The following is a 27,153-nucleotide window of genomic DNA, read 5'->3' on the forward strand; positions in this document are numbered from 1 at the left end:
TATTTATAGACTGGCTTTATACAGGAAAAAGCCTTCACCAACCAGCCTGGATAAAGATTCTGGGAGCCTATCAAACATTTTCTGGAGATTTGTCATCCTGAACTCAGATATGAAATTCCCAAAGAGGTTTTGTCAATTTCTTTCTTCAGGAGCATATGATCTCTTGCTCACTCTGGTGTATGCCTATGGTACAACACATTCTTAAGCAACTGTAAAATACTCAGCTCTTTCTTTCTCAGTGACCCACCCAGGAACCCAAGTTATTCCAGATACTGCCAGTGCTCTTATACTGGTAAGATAGAAATCACTCCCTCAGACAAACCCTTCATCCCTGAAAAACTACAATGTTGGAATCATATTCCACTCTCTTCTTTGTCCTATCTTCAAGGGGAAAAATATCAAGCTAATTTTCCTCTGCTGGACTACAGATCCTCAGTAGCATCAGCAAGCTTCCCAACTGTTTTGTTCTTAGCAGTTCCATCATCTAGAGTACGTCAGAACCTATCAGTGCTTAGAGACAGGTGAAACAGAAACCAATACGTCTTGAAGACTCCTTCCTTAAAAGCCAGAACATTGGATGTATGATTAATTCTTTTTCCACTAGTACCCCCTCAACCTCACTCTAAGAAAAAGCTGCTGAGCTATATTGTGTTTTGTATTCTGTATTGCAATTCTTTTGATGCACAGTACCTAGATCTTCTTGGTTCTCAGTGGCTCTCAATCATCTAGAGAATTCCAGGTCCCATAAACGCTACAAATTAGGTGATACGGAAACCAGCACGTATCCTAAGAAGTACACAGATAAGCTAGAATATTGGAGTTATGCTATATTCTTCCCTTTTCTCTTCAAGGAAGAAGCATCTGACTGTATTGGTCTCTGTCTGTTGTACCAGAGTTCTCTGGATAAACAGCAAAGAAACCAACTCTCTCCTATTCTCAGTAGCCCCCATCTAGAGTATGCCAGATCCCATCAGTGCTCCAAGTCAGGCAAGACTGAAATCTGTTCCTTGTGCAGCCCCTTGAAAATGTGGAATGTTGGATGGATGCTGCAACTCATTCCCTTCCCAGGGAGAAGCTGAGAGTTGCCCTCCCCACTTTCCACTGGGCCTACAGTGAGTTGAGGTGAAGGAAAACAGTGAGAGCTTGCTAGTTCAAACTGTCATCTTTATTCTCAGTGGTCTTAAAGCTGGTGCTCTTTTCTGTCAGTTTAACTTCAAGCAAGACAGAATTCAATCCTGGATCAGTAATCCCCCACCTTAAAAAGTGAATAAAATGAATATGTTCCAGTCTGTTTTTGATTTTTTTCCCCCTGCCCAGGGAAAATGTGGGAGTCTCCTATCAAATGTGACATGAGCCAGAGGAAGGGCTCTGGCAAGTGAGTGTCACAAATTTTTCTACTGGCTTTGATGCATCTGATTTTAATTCATCTGTGATGCACAATCTTCTTAAATTGTTTCTGCATTCATCACAAAGGAAATTCTTCCTTGAGCTGTTGTTGAATCATTTTCTCCATTGGCGAAGAAGGGACTGGGGGTTCCTATTCTGCTATCTGGTTAATGTTCTTATTCAAAACATGATTAATTTTATAAATAAGAACAAATTTCTTTAAAATGTCAAGTAGATTTTAGAGTATACAGGCAAGTTTTTAGGGGTATTTTTGATTAGGCTAACTACTAAACCTCCTTTCTTACTTCCCTATTCTCCAGCTTACATTATAACTGAACTTGAAGTTTAGGTTATCTAGAGAAGTTCTGAAGAAAGGGTACCTTACAAGGAATTTTTACATGAGGTCCTACTGATATTTTTAGAGCCTCTAAAAAAAGTATCCTGTGAAGTAAGTTTCTAAAATTTTATGTCTTTTCTTCCCTTCATTACTTAGCCTTGAAGTGAGAAAATCATGTATCATATTAGGATTCCTATAGAATAAGTGTCAGAACTTTGTGTTAGTAGTTCAGATTGCTTCAATTCCTCTACCCTCTTTCTTAAATATCTTGCATGGAGAGATGAGTCTCAACTGCATAATTTTTATTAGCTTTCAATTTTCCATTGATCAATGGTTCACTTTCTTATTTAATAGATCACTTCTATTCTACACAGAGGAAGCTTCCTGGTACATTTACAATGTAACTAAACAGTTTAACATTCTTTATTTCTCCCTGTGTGTTTAAATGAAGATAAGAAAGAAATTCTAAAGTCTTTGCATGTTGAACAGTGGTCAACATCTGACACAATTTGTCAGACTGTCAAAAAACAGTCGAAAGAAAAGCATTCTGCTCATCAAATGGAAAAATGAATACATCTATATACAATAGAATGCCAATAATAAACTATTTAGAAATATTTTACAGTTTTTTCCTCTGGAATAAATTACATTAGTATACTAAATTTCTATTGTCTAGGATTCTCATTTACTTTACCTCCATATTTTGAAATTCACCAGGTATAGTGAGAAAGGCAGATAAAACACAGTATATGAATAAAATATCAAATTTAGACAAAGTGAACAATAAACAAATACTTAATTTAAAATACCACTGCCAGGTAACTTTCTTTAGACGAACAAATCAACCTACACTAGCCAGCCTAAACAACTATTGGTGGCTATTTGGGGCTCTTTGATCATAATGTTACAAGTAGAATTCCAACCTAATTCTAATTTTAGAAGTAATAAAAGTAAACAAAAAATATTCAAGTAACATTTGTGGAGAATTTAATCTATTGCAGTCGCTGTTCTTAGTTCTTAACATGTATAAACATATTGTCTAATTGTAATGACCAGAGAGGAAGATGTTAAGTAACTCGCCAGAAGTCACACAGTGAGCTAGTGGCACAGCTGGAATTGATAGTGAGCAGAGTAACAGCCTCTGCTCATAAACATTACATTACTCTCCCTCATTCTTGAAATTCAATGAGTAAAACACACTCGCTCTATAGCCTTAAATAAAAAAAGACTGTGATAGGAAAAGGCAGATTATAATAAAAGCAAGTCTTTTATTACAAAAATATAAATATATGTATATATATTATATGTATAATATATGTTATATATTATATTCTATTTAAAAAATCTCAGTTTTTTTTGTCAATATGCCCCTCCAAAGACTGAATGCACTACATATTCCCAGCAGTCTATTCAGGAAAGGACAAGAAAGCTTATATGCTTTTTCTTTCTTCGTTCCTAAATGGCAAAAAGCCCAGACTTTTTGTTACTGTTCCACGGTAAACATTTGTCTCTCCAGTCACCCAGATTCATGATTTATTTGTTAGGGGCTTAGTGGGCACATTTTGGCTAGCAGCCTGCCATGTGCCAGGTCCAGCCTTGAGTGAGTTCTGTACTGAGGAGGTGTTTCTTCTTTTGACCATACAAGAGCATGTGCATGGACTTTCTAACCAGATGCAGTTTAGCAATGAGATAGGTATGCGGCCCAGGAAAGGCCTAGGGAGGCACCTTGCCCAGGAATTACCATGAGAGCTGTGCTCCACCTTGAGCATTGTCGACTGTGAACTGCAGTGGTAGAGCAAGAGCATAGTAGCCGAATGGTTTCCTTGTTCCCCTCGCCACACTGGACAGGACAGAGAAATGACAGCTCAAAGGTCCTGCCACTGTTTGGAACATGTGGGAAGCAAATATAAGACAGCTACACCACGTGTCAACTGTGTACTTACCTTGTTTCATAAAAATTCATAATGGTCCTTGGAGCTATGCAACCTCATTATTTACACTTTATTTAAAAATAAAGTGCTCTTCCATCCCCAGCTCTGAAAAATCTGCATTGCTGCCCTCTTAGTCTACCTTTACCACACTTGTTGGAACTCAAGCTCTTGCTCCCAAGGAAATCATTTCAGAGAACAACAAATGTGAAACTTGAAGAAGAGCTGAGAATGTATGGGTATAGAGAGGGAAGAGGCTGTGACGTGAAGGCTCAGCGAGCACCACATCCTTTTAGTTTCTGCGTTTCCTTCAATCATTCTTTCAATGAATAATTATTGAGCACCTTCTGTGTTCAAAGCACTTTAGTTGGGGCAAGAGGGGCGGGGATGATCTTGAGACAGAGTATTTAGGTAAATGTGCTGGATAATGTGGCAGTAAGCATGGTTTAAAACAGGAAATAAGTATAGCACACCCCAAAACAAACTAGCAGACAACATTCAGGGGAGAGAGGAATAAATATAAAGAAGTATGAATTCTTGCACACTGCCTATGCCAAATTTTATCCAGAGCCAACCCTGTAGCCAGAAAAAGAGAAGTAAATATAGGTCCTCTGCCCCTTTCCTCCCTGAACTCAGAATTCTGTCTCAAGTATAATAACCACAGTTCAACTTAATTACCTTCAATGGGTTTCAGGTGGAGAGAGGCTATAATTTGAAATATTTTCTATGAAAAATTATGTTTTAAGAGCCAAACAATTTACAAGCAGATTTTCAGGGTTGTGTGCACCTACAAGGAGCCTTGTTCTTTCCCCTTCACAGGACTTAATTTGTCACATATTTGTAACTCAATATATAGATTGTAAAGACCTATATAAAGGCAGGCTGTATATTTCTTTGCAGTTAAAATTTCAAGATCTATTTGTGGCCAGTATCTTTCTACCTATTATAGACTCAAATAGTTTTCTTATGAATCTCTAGTATGAGTATTTTTATATTAAACATTCGCTAATAACATATAAATTACACAGTTAGTGTTTTCCACTTCAGATTAAATTTGTGGTGGAATTCTTTAAACTTTAAAAAGGTATTCACCCAATAATTTCTTGCGTGAAGTTTTTGAAGCAATAAAAAGAACTTTTTCTTAACTTTGTACCAAGATCATTACAGCTAACACTACATGCATCTTTTTTTAAAAAAATATATTTTTAATTTGTTTTAATTAGTTATACATGACAGTAGAATGCATTTATGCACTTCAATAAATCATACATAGATGGGATATAATTTCTCATTTTTTTGAGTGTACATGTTGCAGAATCATATAGTTCATGTAGTTACATATATACATAAAGTAATAATGTCCATTTCATTCCATCTTTCCTATCCTCATATATCCCCTCCCTTCCCTTCCTATCACTTCCCTCCTCCTAATCTAAGGTAATATTACTCTTCTCTATTGCCCCCTGACTACATACATTCTTGAGAGTGATTTTAATGATTTTCTGCAAGATAGACTTAATTAATTTAATGACTTGAAGTCATTAAATCTGAGGTCTCTGTGCTTGTGACACAAGTATATTCAGAACTAAGCACTTCTTCAGATTTAATTACTTTTTATGAATTATAGAGATATTTTAGTAAAAGTCATGAGACTTCATTCTTTATTTTTATGGGATCTGAATCTGAAGAGATGAATCAGAGTGGTTGTTAAATCTGAATTAGTATTATTGAGATTCCACTGGCTACACAACTGCTGATTTGGATTGTGTTGTGACTCTAGTACACTTTAGTCATGAAGACTGAGTGCAAAATGTAGCATTTCATAAAATGTTAGAGAGTTCATTTGGGGTCACTACTGTGGTTCCCATTTGTATTTTCCTGGATACACATAAAACAATGGAGTTAATGCCCAATGTGACTGACTTTCTGAGAAAAAGAATTAACCAAAAGGTTTTTCAAATTTTATGAATGGAAAAAATCACAGTATAATTCAAATATCCCAGAAAAGTTATTAACATATTATAGCAGAAATCTCCTCTCACTGTGACAATACCACATGAAGAGATATTTGAAATAGCAGTCATTCAAAGAAGGGTGGATCTTTCTCTCTCATAACTTAGAACTTTTGATTTTATGCAAAATACTTAAACATTCTGGGCCTTGAACCCTATGTATAAAACATGAAGGAAATAAATGATACCATATAGAGTTATGAGAAATAAATGAGATCCTGAACAAAAAGTACCCAAGAAATCAGAATATAACAGCTTTGCAATAAGTGGTAGCTATAAGGTTGCAAATACCAGGAAAGGACTGTTGAGCCATAATGAGCAAGTAAATCAGCACAAATGTGTGAATCTTTAGCCTGAGTCCTAAAGAATTGTGAAAAAAAGCATGACTTTCTCATTAACTAGTGTGTGCTTTGTATAGGAAACATTTAAATTCACTTATTATTATTATTATTTGATACTGGCAATTGAACTCAGGAACATTTGACCACTGAGCCACATCCCCAGCCTTATTTTGAATTTTATTCAGAGACAGGGTCTCACTGAGTTGATTAATGCTTCACTTTTGCTGAGGCTGGTTTTGAACTTGAAATCCTCCTATCTCAGCCCCTCCAGCCACTGGGATTACAGGTGTGTGTCACTGTGCCTAGCTTCACTGTCCTATTTTCTTTTACTCAGTAGTTTCATGTTTTCAGCTCTTCCTTGGTGCTTATTTGGAGGATTGAGTCTATGCTAAGAATTATAATTGGTAATAAGAATTAAAATGTATAAAGTAGAATCTGGATATGTATTTACTTGAAATTGCTTCACCTTTCTTGGTCTAGAAATGCCTTCCCTCTATTAATGTAACTCCTTAGAAAGTTACTGAGAAATTATATTGCTGGAAATTGCAGAAAGACTATTGGGGGTCTTTGAGAAGATGTCCTATAAATTTATCTTTTCAGACTCTGCCTGCCCTTCTACGTATAGTACCAGTCCTACCTGTGGCTTCTCTGGTGTTTTCATGTTCCACGTCAGGTGACAGTGGGATTTGGTTGTTCAATCACAGCAGCCTTTACAACCTTAGTGTAGTTATAGGATATAATCTCTATGGAACACAATTTAGCAAAATACCCTATGAATGTTGTTGATATCTAAATATTCATATCCAGTTAAAATTCAGTAATAATGGAAATATTATTACATAGAGAAATAATTTAAAGAAAAACATTAGGAGAGAGCAATGTACACAAAAGAATTCACAGTAGTGTTATTTACAGTAATGTTGGAAATGACCTACTTTCTCAACAAGATGGAAATTGTTGGATAAATATCAAGTAAGTCAATGAAATATTATGTCATTCTAAGTAATAATTACGAACATTACGTAATACTTGACGAAGTCTTGGTATAATGTTAGTTTAAAAACAGAATGGAAATTATATTACTTCATTATTACAATTTCAGAAAATATATAAGCATGGGTACGTATTGGAAGTTAAAATTTAAAATTTAAATTGTGGGTGTCCTTTTAAAATCTTTTCTATTGTCAAAATTGTGTGTGCAAAGAAATAAATATTAAGCAATAAATAATTGAACATAATCTAAGAGATGTACAACTGTCTAAAAGTATGTGCAGTCATATATCTACATATCAATATTTAGCTTGAGACTATTTAAATTACTAATTATATGGATAGTTCAATACATGTAGAGTCACTTTTGTTTTCAGTTAGAATGTCTAGAAAAGTTGTAAATAAAGTGAATTATAAGTAAAGGATATGGATTATTGCCTGAACTAAACCACTAGCTGAAAATCTAACCAGAGACAATTCCTTGAATTGAATTTTGACAATTTTAAAATGTAAGAGTTCTACTGAGAGGTTTTTATAGGTTTATTTCCAGTCTAATGTTCTGTGACACTGAGCCTACTATTCTTTATTCAAACTCTATTTAATGTTTACCTCCTCTGTTTTAGTCATTAACCTGCATACCAATAATAATAATAATAATAATAATAATAATTGCTATTATTTAATGTATTTATTTAGAATATCTCATCTGCTGAAAAAGAGACAATTAGGTCTGAAGTAATCACAAGCATGTTTCATGTTCACAAAGATCCACTATTAAAAATTTCTTTCCAACTGTCTAGAAGTCCTAGGAATTTTATCTTTGGAGCTACAAAAATAATGCATAAACGATCACTCCATCTAAAATTGAAAAATGAAGTGCATTTTTTACACATGCTTACTCTTTTTAAACTGCTTGACATAAGAAAGGCTTGGGGTCCAGTTTTAATTTTGTAATTTAATTAGAAGATCACAGAATCACAAAATTTTCCATAAAATGTTTGGATCACATATAATTTCCTTATTATAACTGCCAACTAAAATTAGGTATAATTGGTAAGTAAGAATTAAGAGTGATACAATCAATTTATTTATGAATATAGAACAAACCAATAAGGATATTTAAAAATAAACTCCAGTAAGAAACTTCAAAGAAACCCTAAAACAAAACATTCTGATTCCTGCTGCCTTAGAACTAACCAGAATGGTTACAAATGAGCTATAAATTTCGGGCCATTGAGAGGCAGAATGTTATATTGCCTTTATGACATTTTCAGTGTCAGGAAGGAAACAAATTGCCTCAATCAGAGGCTTTGATAATTACTACAATTCAGGAGCTCACCACCTACAGGAAATGAAAATTGGGAGCATAAAGTCTGTTAAAGCAGCGTACTTAGCTTTGATCTTCAATGAAACTCCATTTGTAGCAGTCTCCTGGCAATCTCCACTTTACTGAACTAGAGGGATCATAATGGACACAGCATGTTACCGGTTGATTTCAGGCAGGAAACTCCACCTCTTTCTCTCTGATTCTTATTTTTGTATTGAACAAGAAGCTCTTCCTTCTAGAGATAACCTCATGAAATTGCCTCTAATATGGAGGAGGCAAACCAGGGGCAATCTGAAAATACAGAGAAGTTTGGATGAACTGCTCAAGCATTAGACTTTGTGGGAACTAACCAAATTTTATTGTGAAATCTTTTCCCAATCAGCTTTCAGTACACACTCCAAGTCACTTATACAGCAAGTACCTCTTCAATATTTATCTGTACCAGTACATACAGTTTTTGAAGCTTCTAGACAAAAATCATAAAACATTCAGCCTTAGCCAACCAAAATTTAAACATTCCATTGGCTTCAGAATTTCATTATTTAGCCCAAACTGTGGGTCAGATGAAAGACATTAGCCAGAGAACTTATAATTTTAGATACTTTATCTCATATGTAATATTTGTGATATAGAAATTTGGGTAACATATGGTCAGGGAAAGTGCAGAGGACATTTTTATCAGAACTCGTAGAAAGCTTGGAGTCAGAAATAGAGTAACAGGTAAAATAAAATTTTCCTATGACCTTTGTTTACCACTTATTCAAGCAACCCATGCCCCAGAGAGCAAGGAAAGACTGGTACAAAGCCAGTTTGAGGAATGGCTGCTAATCAAGTTAACATGTATTGAGTCTCTCCCATGTACCAGGCACAGGATTTGGCAGTGACTCTCAGGAGAAAATCTTATTCTAAAGTCTCAAGGCGAAAATGGTGTCTCTAGTTCTTCATCCACTGACTATTTTATAGAACTCCTTATAGTTCTGCCATTTAGACATCTGGCTTTTATACTAAGACAATTGAAATGAGGTTAAGAAAAAAACATTGAAGACTGACAGGGAAAAAAAGTTAGCAAGGACGTTTGGGTTCATCTGCTGAATTTTTCTCAGGAAATGCCACTCAGTGACATTTACCTAAACTGAAATAGCTACAACTAGTTACTTCTAATTGGGGAAAAAAACATTTTCTGTGGCTTAACTGGGGGTGGGGTGGTAAGGAGAAAATGAGAGTTACTTAAGAATTTTGTCCCATTTTGAGAATTTAATTTTCCCATTTCTCTTTGTAATTAAATGAATGCCAGCCTCTAAGGAATATGCCTTTTTTTTTTTTTTACCTATAGTCTCTCTAATTGACCAAAAATGTAGATGTGGAAAATTTCAGAATTAGACGTTCTGTTTTAGCTGTAAGAAATTTTCGAAGAGTTCTCCTGGCTTCTTCCTTGCTCATACCCGCTCTAATAAAACCATGATTTCCATGAACAGCCCTGGAATTTGAGATCCAGTTTCTAAAGTTTGGAGGTAATTTTTCAATCTAATTGCTTGTTAAATAATTATTAACATGATGAGTTTTGGAATAGAGTTTTTTAGTTTCATTTGAGTACATGAAGTCAATTCTATTATTTTATGATATGGACATGGGGATTTTTTCTGGATCACACAATTTCTTTCAGTAGGAATAAAGTGGAAATCCAGATTTCTTGACTCTCACATCTTCTTATACTGGTTTTCAAGATGCAATATCACATCTATACATAATATTTACTTTAAAAAATGAATATTTCTACTAAAAAAATAGAAAAATGAAACCCTGAACTACTCCTTCCTTCTCTCTCTCTCTCCCTTTCCTTCTTTTTTGGTATTGGGGATTAAACCCAGGCACATTTTACCACTGAGATACATTCTCGGCCTTTTTTTTTGGTTTGTTTGTTTAAATTTTGAGAAAGGATTTGGCTAAGTTGCTTAGGGCCTCTGTAAGTTGCTAAGGCTGGCCTTCAACTTGAGATCCTCCTGCCTCAGCCTCCCAAATTGCTGGAATTATAGACATGTGCCACTGTGCCTGGCCCAATAACTTCTTAATAAAGATTTTCCTCTACTTGTGTTTGTCTCTTCTGAAGACCAGAGTTTCCTTGTAGGATTGTTTCAAATTATGGATTCAAAATAATCTCTGAGAAACAGGTCAAAAGTAAAATCCTGATGTTTGTCAGGTTTTATTTTAATGGCACCCTTAAAGTTGGTTATAGAACATACAGTTTAACTAATTCTAATTAAGTGAAACTCCCCAAAGCCATTTTGGTAACAGAAACTGCTCTAATCTGTAATTAAATTCAGGGTATAGCTTTTTTTAAAAGGATAAAATTGCTTTGGTAAGGACTTTAGAACTGAAAAAAGTATTACTGAATCAGACTAGTCAAATGAAGGATGAGTCTTTTGATTCATAATTAAAGCATTTACATCAATTTAATTAGAAATGAGTATGTTTTAAATCTTTTATGCTTACAAAAAGAATGAAAAATTTTTCTGTTTCTTAACCCTGCTTGACAAAGAATAAGTAAGATACAAACATTGATACGATATTTCTAAAAATATATTTCTCAGGAAGTATCTATTTTGCTCCTGATTTTTTTTTTGTCAACACAATCAATACATAGAAAAATAAATCTAGTGTTTCTGAGTTATATTTGACCATTAATGTTAAGGGATTTTTAAAAATCCCTAATAATATAAACAGGATAGGAAAAATTGAAGTAAGAAATAATAAAAGGGAATAAATCAGATAAACAATTATGCTTTCTTTATTTATTTGAAGGAGCATAAGAGAAGTAGGCACTGATTCTCACATTCTTGCACTTGAAGGTGAGATCATGTTGACATGGCCCATTGAGGCCCTCACTCCCATCCGCATTGTTTTGACAAACTTTAAAGCAGATGCTTCTGCCGTACAGTAACGCCTTCTCCTTGGATAAACTTTTCATCTCAGAGCAATCCACAGACATTACATCTTCAGTTATAGGAGACCTCGAGGCGCAAAGTAAAAACAGAATGAATGTCATCATGGGAATAGCCACAGTGAGAGGTTAACATCTATAGCTAAGTATGCCAGCATCAGGCTTCCTGTTGTGCCACCCACCGCTTCACACCCTTAGCCAACTAACTTGTTCATATCTTTAAGGTTAATCAGAATAAATTAATGAGTCATTACTAACAAAGTGGCAAAGGGTAACATAACCCTCTTGAGTTCTTGGGAAGCACATACATATCAACTACTTAGTCTTTTAAGCAATTAAGTCTATGTATATTTTTCTATGCACTTAGAAAAGACTCAAAGTTTTCAGAGTTCTGGTTTACCACTTGCCAGGCAAGGGAAACTGTAGAAAAGAGATGTACTATATATTTATGAGGAAAAAGTGAATTGACAAATGGGATGTGCTATGAATCTTAATAACAAATCAGTTTTCTGTGTATGATGGGATGGAACATTCAGAAATCTGATTCTAGCCTCTGTGTCCACAAGTTTATAATTCATCCAATGGAGGTATTCAAAGAAAGGCTTTTGTTTAGATCTTTGTTTGAGTGCAGATGTCTTACACTGTGCACAATAGTATTTTTTTACTTCTGTCAAAATGTATTTAAGATCAGTAGGTAATACATTATATGCTAATATACTGTAGAATGAGTACAAGCCAAAATACTCAAGTGATTGGGAGGAAATGAAATGCTTTGAGTCACAAACCCAAATAAGAGCTCCTTATTGATTCATGCTTATTTTAATAATACTAATTACTTCCATACATTATTTTCTTTTGCTTTGTTCTACTTATTTAAAATTACTTGACACCTTTATGGAAGTATATTTTATATTCCATAAAATTTTCCCACTGGAAGTATATAACTTAGTGATTTTGTGTAAAACTTAGAATTGTGCAAGTCTGATCACAATCCAATTTCAGATGACTTTCTTCACTCTAAAAATATCTCTCATGTCTAATTTCAGTGAAATGTGCACTCATCCCTAGTCCCAGACAACCACTGATACAATTTCCATGTATTTAGTTCTGCTTTTTCTAGAAATTTCTTACAAAAGGTTTGGTAGACAGAATGGAAGCCCCCAAAGATGTTCACTCCCTAAGCCTTGTACTTGTGAATGTTATTTCACATGTCAAAAGGCACTTTGTGATGTGAATAGACTTTAAGATAGGAAGATTATCTGGGTGGGCTCAACCTAATCACATCATCCCTAACCACACAGAAACTTTCTCCTCTGAATCAGAGAGATGCAGTAATGGAAGAAGGGCCAAAGAGGTGTAAGGTGGGGAAAACCTTACACTGCTGGCTTTGAAGATAAAAGAAGAGGCCATAAGCCATAGTAGGCAGCTTTTAGAAAGAAAAGCTAAGGGAAAAGAAAGATTCTCCTCTAAACCCCCAGAAAGGAACACCATCACCCTATGGACACCTTGACTATAGCCTCATGAGACGTGTGTGAGACTTATGGCTATAGTACTATAAGATAGTAAATTTGGCTGGGCGCGATGGTGCACGCCTATAATCCCAGCAGCTCAGGAGGCTGAGGCAGGAGGATCATGAGTTCAAAGCCAGCCTCAGCAATGGCGTGGTGCTAAGCAATTTAGTGACACCCTGTCTCTAAATAAAATACAAAATAGGGCTCGGGATGTGGCTCAGTGGTCGATTGCCCCTGAGTTCAATCCCTGGTACAAAAAAAAAAAAAAGATAGTAAATTTGTGTGGTTTTAAGTCATTAAGTTTGTAAACATTATTATGACAGCAAAACAAAACTCTTCTTTCATTTAGCTGCTGTTGAGATGTATTTTGTTGCTTCCATCAGTCATTCTTTTTTTTAATTATTTTATTCATTGCCTGCACTCTACATTTTGTTGGCATTTGCATGCATTCTAGTTTTTGACCAAGTGATACTATTATAAATATGCATGTACAAGTCTGTGCAGATTTATATTTTCATTTCTCTTTAATAAATGTCTATATTAGAATTGCTCAGTCATAAAGTATTGGATGTTTAGACTTTAAAACCTACCAAGTTGCTCTTCAAAGGACCTATACCATTTTCAAATCCATCAGCAATGAATGAAGGTTTCAGTTTCTTCAAATATTTGCCAATATTCTGTATGGCCAGTCTATTTTATTATAGATATGGGTAATTGCTTTATCCATTGTCTTATTATTTGTCCTCTTATTACATACTTTGTTTGATAGCCAGCCTCTAAGGTGATCTCACCTTCTGGGATTCATAATCTTGTGTATTGCCTTTCATACTGTCCCAGGATTGGTCTGACCAATAGGATCAACAGCACATGATGCAGAAATGATGGTTTGTCACTTCCAAGTTTAGGCTATAAGAGATAATGGATTTTTTTCTTGGGTTCTTTATTTATTCTTTTTCTCTCTCTCACTCTTCTGTCACCTCTTTTTATCATTCACTCGGGAAACTCCAGTTGCACATCATGAAGCTGATTAGATGGTCTATGAAGAGGACCACAAGACAAGGAACTGAGAAGTATTTTGTCAACAGTCAGCAAGGACTTGAGGCCTGCCAGCAACCACATGAGTGGGCATGAAAGCACACACTCTAACTATAGATGGCTACAGCCTCAGCCAACTTCACAGTAGCCTCTGAGCTAGAGCATTTCAGCTGAGCCACTCCCAGATTCCTGACCTTCAGAAACTGTAAGGTTTGTTGTTTTAGATGCTAAATACTAGAGCAGTTTAGCACATGGAACTAGATAACTAAGACTTTCTGAATATAAGTCCATTCTTATATATGATTTGCTGATATTTTTCCCACTCTGTGGCATGTCTTTTTATTTTCTTAATGATATCTTTTGAAAACCACAAGTTTTTAATATGGATGAAATCAAATTTATCAATTTTTAATTTTTTACCTCAGGTTTTGTGAAACATGCCTAAGAAGTTTTAGATATTGAAAGAAATTAATGACTAACACAGATTTACTATTTTATAGAACTACTGTCATTAATGATATGACACAAGTCTCATTAGGCTAAGGTCAAGGGATCCACAAAGCAGTGTTCCTTTCTGGAGGTTATGGAGAAGAATACAATTTTTATTTTGTTTTGTTTTTACGTTTCCTTTCTAAAAGCTCAAGAAAACAAATAGTTTACCCCTTGTTTTCTTCTAAAATTTGTATAGCTTTACTTTTCACACTTAACTCTAAAATCCATGCTTATTTACTTGAGTCTGGCATGATGTATGCATCTAAGTTTGTGTTTGTTTTTGTGGATTTTGCTTACATATAGGTATCTATTTGTTCCAGCACCATTTGTGGTAAATATCCTTTCCCATTGAATTGTCATGGTACCTTTGTCAAAAATCAATTAACCATAAATGAGTGAGTTTATTTCTAAAGTCTTTATCCTGTTCTATCCTCTTAGATTGCTGTATACTGTATTGATTACTATAAATTATATGAAAATTTGGAATCACATAAGTCTACTAGCTTTATGCTTCTTTTTCAAAATGTGATTTGAAATAATCACTATTTATAAATTACAAACTTTTCTTTCAACAGCAAAGGATATTTTTGAAATGAACAAGATAGATTAATCAATAATTTAATTGCTGATTATTGGGGCCATTGAATCACAATAAAATATTAAGTTGATTTAAATAAGTATTCCTCATATATTATTTTCTCTGTTTCCTAATGTGAGAAATGATTAACACACTAATGTCCAACATGAAAACAATCATATCTTTTGAAATAATTTCGTATTATTTAATGATAGCCTGTAACTGGAACTCCATAAACAGACATACAAAACTCAATTTGTCCTTTTTAGCACTCAAAGTAGTAGAACCCAGGGAGGCTGGAAAACATTTTAGCTTTCTATTCTTTCTTCCTGTAAGAACACCTAATAGTTTCTTGCTTTTGATTTCTGTTTTGCTTTTGTATCAATGTTATTTGTCAAGGAAAACCCATTTAAAATTTCAGTGAGGCATTGGAGAGTTATTGGCTGGCACACTCATTTTGCAGCTGTATGAACAGTATTATTACCTCCAGTGCTGGTTTCTCTGTCATTTAGTCAGACCATTCCAAAATGAAAATGTCAAAATATGAACTATCCCATTTACCTCTGACTCTAAAAGGAGACAATATGGCACACTTGACATTCAGCCTAATCACCACTATTGCAGTAAATCATTTAGGAAAATGTCAATGAACACAAAATAATATCCTTTATTTCACACTAACTAATTTAGTATTTTTCCCAATTCTCTGTTTGTGGGGTAATGTTTGGAGTCGCCTCTCACTGTCCACTTATGCTTATGTTGGGTTATAGAAAGATGTAGAACAAGAATATATGAATGTTTTTCAAGACAACTGAATTAGGGGTTAGGTTTAATTCCAATGCATCTGCTTGCCATGTGGAATTATATCTTATAACAATAGGTAGTCCGTGTAGACATTGTCATTTGTGTTAATTATAAGAATCATCTACAAATTATTAGGATATGTGAAATCACACATGTGACTGGTAATAACCCTTTTTCCTATGAGAACTAATTCTGAACTGTACTCTTTTCAGCTCCATCTGCCACTAGATGAGGCATGTTTGAAACTTCCAGCCAGAGTTCAGATAACAATTGCTATGTTTGGAAATTTAAAAATCAATAAAACAATCTTTATTTTACAATATAAAAATAGTTTGGATCTTAATTAAATAAAAAGGCAAAGAACAAAGCATAGTAATTTCAATACTCATATCAGCTCAGATTTGTGCTGTATAAAGATTCCATGTGAGTGAGACATTGGCATGATTTCAGGAAGCAGTGATTGTCACCATAATATTAAATTCAGATACCTTGAACTCTATGGACTGATCTGTCACTCATCCTTCTATATTTTTTCTGTTACAAAGATTTATTACCTAAACAATTATAAAAATTAAAATCTTGCTGTTAATTTATTTTTATGTATTTATTTAATTTTTATTTCATTAGGGAAACAGGAAACAAAGTCAGAAGCTAGTTTTCACTGGTCATGAGAATTTAGAAACTAAATATCCATAATGCTAATGATATAGTAATTATGTGAAAATAGAGAATATTTTATATATTTCAAAATAATATTTTGGTTGTTTTTGTTGTATCTATCACTAACTTCTTGTTACTTTTCATCTTTTGGCTTTTTTTTTAAATTTTTTATTGTTGGCTGTTCAAAACATTACACAGTTCTTGATATATCATATTTCACACTTTGATTCAAGTGGGTTATGAGCTCCCATTTTTACCCCGTATACAGATTGCAGAATCACATCAGTTACACATCCATTGATTTACATATTGCCATACTAGTGTCTGTTGTGTTCTGCTGCCTTTCCTATCCTCTACTATCCCCCCTNTCTTCTGCCGGTGGGTCGCAGGCCCGCCTACCTTGCAGGAGTGATTGGAAGCTCTGTCCCTCTGCGGGCCACTGGGCCTTTTCTGTTCGTGGTCACAGTTTCACCTACCTGGCAGGCGCGGGGGGTGGGGGGCGGCTCTGCCCCTCAGCAGGCCGCTGGGCCTGCTCTGTGGGTGGTCACAGTTCTGTCTACCTTGCCGGCGCAGTGGGAGGGGGCGGCTCTGCCTCTCAGCAGGCCGCTACTCCTCTTCTGCCGGTGGGTCGCAGGCCCGCCTACCTTGCAGGAGTGATTGGAAGCTCTGCCCCTCCGCGGGCCACTGGGCCTTTTCTGTTGGTGGTCACAGTTCCGCCTACCTGGCCGGCGCGGGGGGGTGGGGCTGGCTTTTTGTTTTGTTTTTCATGAAAAAAAAATACAGGTATCAAAGGAATTAAACTTTCTTACACGTTATTTCAAACTATTCAAAATATTATCCAATGGTAGTTCTTTGTTTAAGTCTGTTTGAAAAATTTACAGCATTATCTGAAAATAGTTTGTTTCATAATTATAATTTCTACCTATTACTTAAATTGTACCATCTTTAAAATAATCCCACATAAACAATTCCCAGTTTGTCATTTATTTTATGTTTTTTTGCCAAAACATTTTACTTTAAAATCACAAATATATGTACCATTTAGTATCTTGGAAATGTAATTCAGGAAAAACATCATTTTCCTCAAAATGAAAAGTGCACTTCATCTTAGGAGAGGGGAGTGTGAATGATCAGAGGAACTGTGAGCAACCTCTGCATGTGCAAGAAAATCCAGAGTTCTTTTAAGAACTCTTCTCTGTACACTCTATTTTAGCTCTCATTTATTTGAAGTTGATTTTTTTCTTTTTTACTGCAAGAAGGAAGACAAGAAGAGAAAAAATAGTTTTGTTTATACTCTATTCCCATTGTACATTATTGCACTATTTTCCAATATTCTATAGTTTGTGTAATGAACATTTTGATAATGAAAGTCACAAGAAGATATTTCTAGCTATAATGAAATGCTACTTTATCGAAACAGTTTGAGTTTCTACTGTATTAAATCAGTGACTTTTCTTGGTTGCCAAAAAGATACTAAATTATAAATTTCTTTTTATACTTTATCATCTTTTGAGTAAAGGTTTGAAAATTATGTCATGGTTCATTGGGGTCCACAGTAGTTTCTAGTCTTTTCTTTCTAGGTCACAGTAAAAATACAGTTACCTCTCCGTATACAGGAGTTCTGTATCTCCAAACTCAGCCAATTACAGATCAAAAATGGAAAAAAATTTTGCCTATATGAAGACTTTCTTTTTGTGATTGTTCCCTAAATAATAAAATATATCAATTATTTGCACATCATTGACATTGTATTCAATAGAAGGGATATAGAGAACATTTAAAGTACACAGGAGTACATGTATAGATATATGCAAGTACTATGATATTTTATATAAAGAACATGAGCATCTAAGGATTTGGGCATTTGCTGAGGTTCTAGATTCAGTCTCCCACACAGGCTAAGCAATGATTAGGTAGTATGAGAAATAGAATGGAAATATGAACAATTATTTTAAAAGCTAAGGAAGGTTTTCTTGGCAGAGCAGCATTATTAATAAACATAGCCCTGTTTTGCATATTGTTTATGGTGACATTCTTAGGCTTCAAGAAAAATGAGAAATATAAATACTTTCTTTTGCAAACTAATGGTTCAAACTACAAAAAATTCTAGAAATGAAAATTTTCACTGCAGTGATCTGTGTATTCCCTGCATTCTTAGCAGGTCAAGGAACCTCAATTCTGACAATCCAATGTCTGATGCTGTATTCTGGGTCTCCGGGTAAGCAGACATCTTATTTTGTGTCTCAGATGATGTGGGCTTGATCTTGGTCTTGCCTGGCATCTTGCTAAGTTTATATGCACAACTTTTGCTTTGCCTTTCTAGCTCATTCTTTTCTCTGTTCACTAAAAAGGCAGCATTGGCATTCCCCAATGTTTTCCTACGACTTCCTTAGAACATTGAGGGAAGGTACTATAGACCATACTTACTAAGTATGATTTTATCGCTTTCATTAAATAGCAGTAGAATCTGTTTTGTTTTGTAAACCATCACAATGTATTCAATATGTAGGAAGTTTTGTGTTAATACAATGCCAAAATAGAAAACAGATAAAAGGTCATTTTTGTTGTTTTGCATTCATTATGAAAATTTCCAAAACCATCATTCAAAAATATTGCTTCTCAAATATGTTGAATTATTTAGAATATGCTTGCTGCTGGCATAGGCAAATCTGAATTTGAATGTCAAAACCTACTTTTTGTTGTTTGTCTACAATTCTCAGCAAAATTCCTAGATAAAATCACATGTCAATAATCACAGGGAATAAGAAAATAATGTGACACAGTATCCTTTAGTTTTTCAAAACCAATTTGGTATTGATAACAATCTTGGCTTTTCCTTTTAGTGACTAAGTAGCATTATTAAAATTTTAATTCTGTGAAAGAATTTAACAATGTTGACTTGATGTTAAGATTTGATTTACTTTTTTTTAATATATGTGGAAATTAAAGAAAAATGACATATCAGGAAATTTTTATCAGGAAAAAATAGGCTCAAAAGATAGTCTTCTCAACAAATGGTGCTAGGAAAACTGGAAATCCATATGTAATAAAATGAAATTAGACCGCTATCTCTTACCCTGCACAAAACTCAACTCCAAGTGGATCAAGGACCAAAGAATTAGACCAGAGACCCTGTGCCTAACAGATGAAAACATAGGTCCAAATCTCCATATGTCAGCTTAGGAACCAAATTCCTCAACAAGACAAGACTCCTAAAGTGCAAGCAGTAAAATCAAGTAGCAATAAATGGGATTTTATCAAACTAAAAAGCTTCTTTATAGCAAAGGAACTAAAAAAATTTACCCCCCCCCAAAAAAAAATAACCCAATCAATAAATGGGAAAAGGAACTGAACAGACACTTCACAGAAGAAGAAATAGAAATTGTCAATAAATATATGAATAGATGTTCAACATCATTAGCAATTAGAGAAATGCAAATTAAAACCACACTGAGATTTCATTTTACTCTCAGAATGGCAACTGTCAAGAATACAAATAACAATAAATGTTGGTAAGGATGTGGAGAAAAATGTACACCCATACTTGCAGTGGGAGTGCAAATTGGTGCAAACACTCTGCTAAAGCAGTATGGAGATGCCTCAGAAAACCTGGAATGGAACTATCATTTGACCCAGTTATCTCACTCCTTGTTTTATGCCCAAAGAACTTAAAATTGGCATATAATAGTGACACAGTCACATCAATGTTTATAGCAGATCAATTCACAATAGCTCTGCTATGGAACCAACCTAAGTGTCCTTTAACAGATGAATGAATAAAGAAAATGTGGTACATATACACAATGCAATATCAGTCATAAAGAAGAATGAAATTATGGCATATGCATGGAACTGAAGACTATCATGCTAAGTGAAATAAGCCAATTCCCAAAATAAAACAAAACAAAAAAAACAAAGGCAGAATGTTCTCTCTGATATGCGGATGCTTACTTACAATAGGGGTGAGGGAGGAATGACAGTTCACCTGATTGGTCAGAGGGGAATGAAGGGAAAGAAGGGGGGATAAGAATAGGAAAAACAGTAGAATGAATTGGACATAACTTTCCAATGTTCATATATACATGCCAGATGTAACTCCACATCTCATGTATAACCATAAGAATGGGAAGTTATTCTCCATGTACATATGATATGTCAAAATACATTCTACTGTCATATAACTAAAAAACAACTACAAAATGGGTTCATTTTTGTTTATATTTATGTGATTTTATATGCGATGGTATGTACATTTAATCCTTCATGTTTACCTTTATATGAGTTTATAAAAGATAAGATTATCACTAATTTTTTAACCATGAAAACTTAAATTATGTTTAATTATGGGTTTAAAAGTTCAGGCAATAATGAAAAAAAAAGGTTTCCTTCTATATTTACAAATATAAATGACAGTGTCCTTCAAAGTCCTAGAGTTTGTTTCTACTTAGAGTATCATAATGTCCCATTTAACCTACTTGTTTTATCTTCTCTTTCCAAGACAAGTTTCAATAAGGTGTAGGAAAGATATTTAGGGCAAATAAATGCAGTTTGATAGAGAAACACTTGCCTCTTATAAATATAGTCTTACTGAGAGAATATTAAGATTTGCATCTCCAGCAATAACACTATGTGGTCTTGGAAAACTGCTAGTATTATTACTTTTATTTGTTCATAATGCAGAATTTTAAAGGCTTGATCAATAATGTAAATCTTAAGATGATACATTATTCAAGTCAAGATGAAAGTTTTGCAACTTAAAAATAAGCAGTGTTTGGCTTCAATGTAACATTTCTTTCAAAGTATTGTAGCAGAAATTCTTGTCCAGAAAAAAACAAAAACAAATAAACAAACAAAAAGCCCACACACCCACACAATGAAGAAGTAGAATTTTAAAGAGTTTGTGTGTTGTCTCATTGGCTACTTTCTAGAATAAGAATTTTATGTATTCGTGTATATATGCATATGTATATATATGCATATGTGTGTTTATGTATACTATGTATTTGCATATATATATACACATAAATGTGTGTGTGTGTGTGTGTGTATTGCAATGAATCTTTTCCTAGATCTTATGCCTGCTTGCTCATAATGAATTACAAAGCAGCCATTGCAATGACCCTACTTCTGGTGTTTTCTGTCTGGTAGAAGCTTGTAAGTGAAGGTTCCTCACTGCTTGATTTAACAATACTATCGCAGACACATTATGTAAGGTGAGCTTGCTGAAACCAGCTGGTCAAGAACTATTGCATGCTCTTTTGAGTTTTGCATATCTTCGTACAGCCCATAAGTACAAAAACAGTTATTGTTGTCCAGGTTCATATAAGGGTTAAATTTGGAATTCCTGTAACAAATCACAGTAATTCTTTGGATGTTTCTTTCTTTCTAACACAATATTTTTGATGATCATTACTTTTGTGCAGCTTTCTAAAATTATTATTGCATCCTTACATTCTTAGTATTCATAGCACTACTTTTATTTTCTATTAATTATCAAATATTGAAGGCCCGAGAGCAGTCAGCAAGATGAAAGTCAAGATTTCTCATCATACAATCCCAGGTTAAAATTACATTCTGAAACATTCTGCTATAAAGACAAGTTCTTTTCTTCATCCAAAAAAGAGGGCTGAGTATATTTTAAAGAAGCATTAGTTATCTTTTGTCCTTATCTCTGACTTTAAAATGAAGTTAGCTTGTAAAAAGTTGTGCAAGAAAGATTACATGAAGTATGTGACCTTGAAGCACATAGTTCGTGTTGTGAAAGAACCCATGGAAACATACTTCAGAAACAGTAATTACCCAGGGATAACATGGGATATCTGTAAAGCAGGGGAAAAGGCAGATCTTACTTATTCACTATCAGTACAGCCTTTGGGGTGGGTGGTAAAGTGGAAGTGCTTGATAAATCTCCTATTTGCTTGTAAACACCTATTTGAAGGTGTGTGTGGGGAGGTATGTGCATGTGTGTTGTGGGTTGGTGTCTATATAAGCATATAGATTGATTGCTAGTATTCTACAGTCTAGACCCTTAATTGTAATTTCTTTCTATTTTAAAGAGGACAATAATAATTTATTTCTAAATGTCACCAGATTATTATGAAAATCATAAAGTATATGACTATGACTATGTAAACTATGTAAACTCTGAAGTACAAAAATGGGAATCCTTGCTATATAATATCTGCATATCTATACTCAGATAGATAGCAAATGAGTTCAATATCCTACCATCATCTCCTAATTTTGTCCTTATAAAATAAAACAAAAACATAGGAGTCATCTGCAAATGAATGTGTAACTCAATGCATTCTGATAAAGTGAATACACTTGTAAACACCACTTGGGGCAAGAAATAGAACCTTACCAGTTGTCTCAGAAAGCTCCTTATTGATGAATAGATAAAGAAAATGTGATATATATATATATATATATATATATATATATATATATATACACACACACACACACACACACACTCACACATATGTACATATAATGTAATATTACTCAGCCACAAAGAAGAATGAAAGGTATACCATTGGCCAGTAAATGGATGGACTTGAACATGCGAAGTGAAATAAGCCAATCCCAAAAAATCAAAGGTCAAATGTTCTCTCTGATATGCAAATGCTTACACACAATAAGGTGAAAGGTAGGGGAGATGGAGGAAAGAATAGAAGTTCATTGGATTAAACAAAGGGAAATGAAGGGAAGAAAACGGAGATAGGAATAGGAAAGACAGTGGAACGAAGTAGATGTAACTTTCCTATGTTCATCATATGAATACAGGACCAGTGTAACTTCACATCATGTACAATCACAAGAATGGGATCAAAGTTAGAATAAATTGTACTCCATGTATATATAATATGTCAAAGTACACTCTACTATCATGTATATCTAAAAAGAACAAATAATAAAACAAGAAAGCTCCTTGCTGTGTTCCATCCCAGTCATAACCCTAACAGTCACCCAAAATAAGCACTACTCTGATTTTAAGGTGATTATTTTATTGCATTTTAAAATAATTTTATCTCCCAATTGTGCATCACTAGGTACAATAGTTGAGTATTACCTATCTTTGTTTTAAAGAACTGTCTTTTAATCCTTTATTAATTGACTAGTTCCTTCTTCCATTCCTTTCTCTTTTTTCCAGTTCTGTTGAAGAATCTTCATAATTCCCTCTGGAAGTTTCCCATAGTCTGGATTTTGGTGACGTCGTGATCAAACATAGCATGATTTGTCCATTGTGTTTCCTGCTGATTGACAGGTGAAACCAAATTTGTGTTAAAATGTGTTTATCAATTTGGCAAGGTTACATTTAATGCTGGGTTTATCAGAATTGGTTGTTTCACCTAGATGTTACCAGCCATTGATGCTCGATGCCTGGATCTTTTAGGTTATCAGAAATTACAAAACAGTAATATTCATAAAATTTCCCTTTCATGTACTACCTGAAATAATTTCACAAAGAAATGACTTCCCTATTATGTTGTTTGTTAACTGCATAGTATAGTTTGTATAGGAAAGCCAAGATAATTACTTGATTATTTTCCTTTTATGTACCAATTTCCAAGATAATGAATTAAAAGTGTTATGATTTTGAAAATTAAATTCTTCCATGGATACCTATCTGATTGGTCTAAACCTTTCTAACATAACCTTAGTATTTATCAAGTGTTCCAGATTTGCCCTCTTTATTTTCTCCTTCACACTTGAAATTATCTATTTTTCATTAAAGCTTTGATTTCTTTAAGTGGCAAGTCATATTTTAAAATCAAAATCTAACTGCCCAGAACTTGTAATTTTTTTTTCCTCTGGGTGTTTTTATTGAACAGTTACAGGGAAATGTATCTACATCTGTTTATGCACACTACTGTGTCTCTTTATTCTCCCACACTTTAATCTAGATTTTCTCTTTTATTTGTATCTTCTGCCTGTATCTTATTCAATTTTGTCTCCACTCAGCAGTTTTTTTGTTTTTTTTTTTCATTAGGTGCCTTTTCTGGAAAAGAACTTTACCTGATTGGTTTTGCAAGTTCGTTTATCTCAGACTACTCCAATCCTTTCAGAAATTACCACATATCCTAGGACAGGGAGAATTCTAGAGATGACCCACAAAATTTCTATTAAGTAGTTATATAACCAGACACTAATCTAAATACTTTTGAAAAGGAACCCCACAGATGTGGTTAAGGTTATTAAGGGACTAATTTTAAAAATAGGAAGATTATCCTGAATTTTTAAGGTGAACTCAAATCTAATCACAACCACCTTAAAAGCAGAAAAACTTATCAAACTTGAACCCACAGAGGTTCAATAGGGGAGAATTTAGATGTATTTGAAATATGAGAAGATCTGATTTGTGATTGCAGTCTTTGAAAACAGAGGAAGGAGACGAAACCAAGGATATGAGCAGTTTCTAGAAGCTGAGAATGACTCATGGTCAGTAGTCAATGAGGAAGTGAGGAATTTACTCCAACAGTCACGGGAGATTCTGCCAGTAAACTAAACCAGACAGGAAATAGAGTCACCCTTGAGAGTCTCCAGTAAGGAAGTCAGCCCTTCAAACGTCTTGATTTTGATCACGTGGATCTGGAGTAGAGAAACATCTGGGCCTATAGGATTTTGACCTACAGCTCTGTGGGATAATAAGTTTTTATTATTTTAAACCACTATGTTTGTGATGTTATAGCAGCAACATAAAACTTAACAGAGTTCATGTGTTGCACTGCTAGTTCACACTGCTGTTCTCAAATTATACCATTGTCCTTTAAAATTAACATTATGAGCTATTTGGATATTCTCTTGAACTGACATCATTAAATGTTATGCTACCTCTTTCTGCTTCTTCTCATGTAAACTCTGATACAATCTAGGTCTTTTAGCTGTTGGGAATTTGTTCCTTGAACTTTGTGTTTTGTGGTTCATAGAAATACCTTATAAACTAGTTTTGTTGTTAAGGTTCTCCAAAAGTTTTCAGTTTGTATTCAATTGCTTTACCTGGTTTTCTATAGGGATTCGGAGATATTAAATTCTGAGCTGCTGCTTCACAGAATCCATCTGGCCCTACTATTCGTGTTAGCCTCTGACTCTGACCAAAAGCTGATCTCCTTTTATAAACATTTGATCATTAACCTCATCTGACCTGTGCCTGACAAAAATAATTTACCTCACCACTCTCAGATCTTTTGATCTTCATTGCCACATACTCTTTGTGTATACTTTGAAAATGGCATTTGATTGCTCCTTGCTGAATGATATTAAGCATTTCTAGGCTTTTAATGACTATGTTTACTGTATGTTAGTCACTTTCTAGTTATGCTTGGGATGGTGTACAACACCCATCAGGCATTTCATATATTAGGTGAAATATATGAGCCTAATCCACATTTTAGTAGCTCAAGAGAAATTTCAGAGAATCTCAAGGAAATCCGTTATGAAATTTTTTGCAACCAATGAAATATTTGGTAATGGTCAACGGAGAGGAAGAGGAATATACAAAAATATCTATGTATTCCTTAAATTTCAGAAATAATGATGAACATACTCCATTCATAATAGCAATGAAAAATATACATGACCATATAAGAGACTTACCATAATTATTTTAGTATGTACATTGCATTTCCTTACAAAGTATCAAAAAAGAATATCTAAAAATGGGGTATATATGCTTTTAGTTAGTTTTCTGTCATGTAACAAATATTTGAGATAAACAACCTTTCAGGAGAAAAGGTCTATTTTGTCTCAGTATTGGAGATTCCAACCCATGATTGGTTGGCTCCTTGCTTTGAACCTGTGGCAAGGCATCATGGTCGGAGTACATGATACTGTAAAACTTCTCCTCATGGCCAAGAAACAAAGAGAGAAAGAGGTAAAGACTGGGTTCCCATAATCTGCTTCAAGTGCACTTCCTGGGTGACCAAAGGACCCACAAGGCTCCATCTCTCAAAGTTTTTTATTGCCTCCCAATGGTGTGACCTTGGGGACTCAGACTTTAATACCTGGTCCTCTGTGGGACCTTCAAGATTCAAACAATAATAGATTCCATGATCTTGAATATGACTTATGTGTTTGAAATAATACCACATAAGTACTAAAATGAAATGTAGGGAATATGTATATTAAGGTAAGAAAGACCTATCTAAATATACTATCAAGGGCAGAAGTCATAAAGAAAAAGATGGAAAGATTTCATCCTCACGTCCTATCTCCCTCAAAGTAAAACTAGACTTTTGTAAATTAAAAACCAATGTTAAAATTTAAAAAGAAAATAAGTCAAGGAAAAAAATTATATATATGAAGTTTGGTATTCTTTGTTGGTTATAGTATAAGGTGTACTTATTTTGCTTAGTCTAGATATGTTTTGGGAAAAAAAAGCAACTTATTCATTAAAATACAAGTACACAAAATTCTGAGAAATTTTCCCTAAAATCATCATGGATCTAGGAAAATATTTCATTGTAAATATATTAATTACATATAATTCACAGTTTACCAAATTGAAAAAAAATTAGAAAGGCAAAAAATTTCCTAACATACAGAATTAATTATAAATTAATTTATGCTTCACCAAAACTGGGACATACATGTATCAAGCACAAATATGTTGGTATGTATATCTATAAGTATATGGAATAGAAAGATGTGTATAGTAATATAAGATGGCAGAGCAGCTTACAGAAAGTGCACTAGATAATGTTTTTATTAAGGGAAAAAAAGTGCTTTATTGAAGACAAAGTTCTTACACTTTTCACCATTTAATATATTTAACTCATTTTAACCTTTGAAATATATATATATATATATTTA

The 27,153-nt window shown here is 34.1% G+C and overlaps 2 long non-coding RNA genes across 2 annotated transcripts in view; one reads left to right on the plus strand and one right to left on the minus strand.

Annotated features, from left to right (window-relative positions):
- Positions 1-23,328: 23,328 nt before the first annotated feature.
- LOC125614071 overlaps positions 23,329-27,153 on the minus strand; it is a 20,152-nt gene continuing 16,327 nt past the window's right edge. The window contains exon 2 of the long non-coding RNA XR_007344719.1: positions 23,329-23,594. This is a non-coding gene — a long non-coding RNA (uncharacterized LOC125614071). The remainder of the gene's footprint in view (positions 23,595-27,153) is intronic.
- Positions 23,469-27,153, plus strand: part of LOC125614081 — an 8,168-nt gene continuing 4,483 nt past the window's right edge. The window contains exon 1 of the long non-coding RNA XR_007344728.1: positions 23,469-23,608. This is a non-coding gene — a long non-coding RNA (uncharacterized LOC125614081). The remainder of the gene's footprint in view (positions 23,609-27,153) is intronic.

Source organism: Marmota marmota, unplaced genomic scaffold (genome assembly GCF_001458135.2).
Source record: "Marmota marmota marmota unplaced genomic scaffold, marMar, whole genome shotgun sequence".
Lineage (NCBI taxonomy): Eukaryota > Metazoa > Chordata > Mammalia > Rodentia > Sciuridae > Marmota > Marmota marmota.